The sequence below is a fragment of the Colobus angolensis genome, unplaced genomic scaffold (genome assembly GCF_000951035.1).
Source record: "Colobus angolensis palliatus isolate OR3802 unplaced genomic scaffold, Cang.pa_1.0 Scaffold15, whole genome shotgun sequence".
In the NCBI taxonomy this organism is placed as follows: Eukaryota; Metazoa; Chordata; class Mammalia; order Primates; family Cercopithecidae; genus Colobus; species Colobus angolensis.
Window position 1 is genome coordinate 4,228,131 of NW_012114599.1, and position 3,870 is coordinate 4,232,000.

The 3,870-nt window shown below is 45.6% G+C and overlaps 1 pseudogene across 1 annotated transcript; it reads left to right on the forward strand.

The window, feature by feature from the left end:
* Positions 1-398: 398 nt before the first annotated feature.
* On the forward strand, positions 399-1,657 carry LOC105507413 (annotated as a pseudogene). Its single transcript, XR_001001092.1, has one exon. The product of XR_001001092.1 is annotated as an uncharacterized LOC105507413 (transcript).
* Positions 1,658-3,870: the final 2,213 nt, after the last annotated feature.

A 3,870-nucleotide genomic window follows, 5' to 3' on the forward strand; every position in this document is an offset into this window, starting at 1 on the left:
CATTTTGTTTTGTTCTTCATAGCAAACTCCTTTCCGACACCCGTGCCCTGAAAATGATAAATGGCAAGGTGGCATATTTCTCAAGCTGCACTCAAATGTCACTGTGAAAAATCTTTAATGGACTAAGTGTAGCTTTTCACATTACAACTTGTCAGGTACTGAGAAATTCTAGAGTTTCTCTTTAATCCACAAGTCTTTGGAACCATACATCTGCAAGCAGAGACTAATTATAAGCTGCACCAGTCAGACCTGGGCAAGCAGAAACCAAGGAGAAAACATCTGATATCAGCTAATTCTTTATTATTATTATTATCATCATCATCATCATCATCATCATCATTCCATTTTTGCTCCTTCCTTTCCTACTCAGGATATTTGAGGTATGAGCAATCTGTGACCAGGCCACCATGCAGGCCTGTAATCTACTCATACACCCAGCTTTCTCCATAATGGCTTTATTCTTTTCCTCCAAAGTTGAAAATCACCGTGACTTCTCCCCCGCGGGGGGCGGGGCGGGGGGACTGACTCTGAATCATAAATCCTGACTCCCAAATATTGGCCATAATTGGGTAGGTGAGAGGTATCTCGTATGTCTGGGTGGAAGAGTCTCCTTTCTCCCTGGTGATTCATTTTCAGAACACATGGCCATCTTTCCAATGGCTTTGAGTTTCACATCACCACCAGAAAGACCCGCCAGTTTCTTTCTGTGTGCCTGTTCACTGCCATGCTACTCACAGGATTGTGGCTTATGGGCACTCACTCACGCTTCAACATGACTTGTTCACTCCAGTTCTCCCTTTCCAAATGTTCTCAATCCCCTGGGCCATGCCCCAAGGGGGATTCGGCCTTTGCCCACCGGCTGTGTTCTGAATGTGTCTTCCCCAAATTAATATGTTGAAACTTAATCACAAATGTGATGGTGTAAGAAGGTGGGGACTTTGGGACTTTATTAGGTCATGGAGGGGGAGCCTCATAAAAGAGGCTGCCTTGCCCCCTCCATCATGTGAAGCACCATCTGTGAACCAGGAAATGGGCCCTCACCAGACACTGATCCTGCTGGTTCCTTGATCTCAGACTTTTCGGTATCCAGAACTGTGGGATACACACTGCTGTTGTTTATGAGCCACCCAGTTTAAGGTATTTTGTTATAGCAGCCCAAATGGACTAGGCCACCACCATAGTCAGGGAAGAGCTGGTTGATTTGTGCGTGTCTGTGCTGTGTCCCAATGAAAGCACAATAATCAATGAACATTGATTCTGCAATCGATGTTTGAAGGTCAAAGGAGTTGGGAAAGGGGGTCTCCTGAAGCCAAAGAAAAGCATTGTACTCCCCAAAACTGTGCCAGCCAGGTATACCTTTCGCAAGACGCTACAGATTGAGATGCGTTGGTTTTACTTCTGGCTCTTTAAGCCCCACTCAAGCTCTAATTTTGATATCTCCTTCAAGAGGCCTTAGTTTGGGCCCCTCCCAGGCTCTCTTCTGTTTTTGTTCTTTTTTTCTAACATCATCCTTGGTTTTTCTTCTCTTTTGACCTCCTGTCTCTTGGGTTGAGAAACCGTCCGCTCTGGCCCCCCTGTGACCCCTCCAAAGCCCTCTGTACAGGTCTTTGGTCACATGGAGACTCAACAATCTAATAATCTAAAATTGTAAATGCCACAATTTGTGTGTGTGTTTATTGTGTCTCAGTTTTGAGTTCTTTTTGAAATCTTTTCGTTATTCCAGAAGGGATATGATAAAGAAAAGAAATCAGTTATACTCCCAGTGGCCAGGCATTGTAGGGCAGAAAGAGTGTTGACAGTCGCTACCCCTGCAAGGGCAGAGGGCAGAGGACCCCAGATTAACTACCTAGAGATGAGACGGATCCTGGATTAACTCAGGCCCTGGGATACCTGCACCAATTGTTCTCAACAGGTCGAGACATCACAGAAGAAGAGAAGACATGTCAACTCTCTACGATAGTGTCTTAGCCCTGGAGATACTACAGGAGAGTGACAAGAGGCAGCAAACAGGGTTCTATTCATAGTGGCCATGGTTTCCCCAAGCAGAGAACATATCCAACCAAAGGGACTTCAGTGAAGCTTTTCCTAATCTGTGCTCTGAAACGGCTAAGTAAAAGACAGCTGTCTAGAGTGTATGAGAATGTCTTTAAAGGCAACCTTGCATTAACTATTGCATGCAGACTATAATTATGGGCTACAAATGAAGGCTGTTTTATTTGTCGGGTGAGACCCTTCCAGAGCACCCCCTGCACATATACACACACACACTCTCTCTCTCACACACCACACACACACACAAAACCCTATCCCAGGGAACCGAACAGTCACACAGATCTCACCTGGAGTCCAACCCCTAATCCAGGTGTTGTGATCATCACGTGAGAGATAGCAGAATCTCCACCAATTTTGGAAATAACTACTCAAGTGTTTTTTAAAAGAAATAATGGAAAAAATTAAACAGCCAATTGAACAGCCAATAATAAAAATAGGACACGGCTATCTCCTATATTTTGCCATTTATATCCAAAATAACTTATGGACATGCACAAAACATTCATGAAAATAAAAACATATTTGTAATAGCAGCCCAAATGGACTAGGCCACCACCATAGTCAGGGAAGAGCTGGCTGATTTGTGCGAGTCTGTGCTGCGACCCAATGAAAGCATAATAATCAATGAACATTGATTCTGCAATCGATGTCTGAAGGTCAAAAATCACCCTGGACCCTGTACATTCTCACCTCCCTCCCTGCCAGCTACCTGGCTCACTGAAGTCTTGACCTCCTGGGCTCAAGTGATCCTCCCACCTCAGCCTCCTGAGTAGCTGGGACCACAGGCACACGCCACCACGACTGGCTAATTTTTTTTTATTGTCTGTGGAGGCATGGTCTCACTATGTTGCCCAGGTTGGTCTCAAAGTCCTGGGTTCAAGCAGTCTGCCACGTGGGCCTCTCAAAGTGTTGGGATTACAGGCGTGAGCCACTGCACCCAGCCTCCCTCATAATTTTATTGACAGAGCACATGGTTGTTTAACCCAGTAAGAGGCTACATACTATACTTGATTAGGCAAACTATGGCTCATGGAACAAATTCATTCTCATGCTACCTGTTTTGTAAATAAAGTCTTCTAGGATCAGAGCCATGGCCATTCATGTGTACACATTATCCACAGCTGCTTTCCTGCTACAACCACAAAGCCAATCGACAGAGACCATGTGGCCCATCAAGCCTGAAATGTTTGCTATCTGGCCCTTTACAGAGTTTGCTAATCCCGGTTTTAGATTATAGGGGATGTTTGAATGGTCCAGTAGAGATGACAAACTGATGATTCTAGTGCTAGGGAGGCAAGGCGGGGATGGCAGGAACAAAATCCACCGGGAGGAAGCAGGCAACAGGTTCCAGAACACAAATGAAGGAATAGGTCTTCACGAGTGAGGACACTTCATCCACTGTAACAAGCAGCAAAGCAGAAAATGAGAACAAATGCAGGCAGGAAAAGGATGGCATTTCTACCTCCTACGCTTTTTTTTTTTAAGACTAAGTCTCACCCTGTCACCCAGGCTGGAGTGCAGTGGCACCGGCTCAGCTCACCGCAACCTCTGCTTCCCAGGTTCAAGCGATTCTTCTGCCTCAGCCTCCCAAATAGCTGGGATTCAGGCATGTGCCACCACACCCAGCTAATTTTTGTATTTTTAGTAGAGAGGGGCTTCACCGTGTTGGCCAGGCTGGTCTCGTACTCCTGACCTCAGGTGATACACCCACCTCGGCCTCCCAAAGAGCTGGGATTACAGACGTGAGCCACTGCACCTGGTTTCCTACCCATTGTTTCTATTAGCTTTGTCTTTTTTTTTTTTTTTTTGAGACGGAGT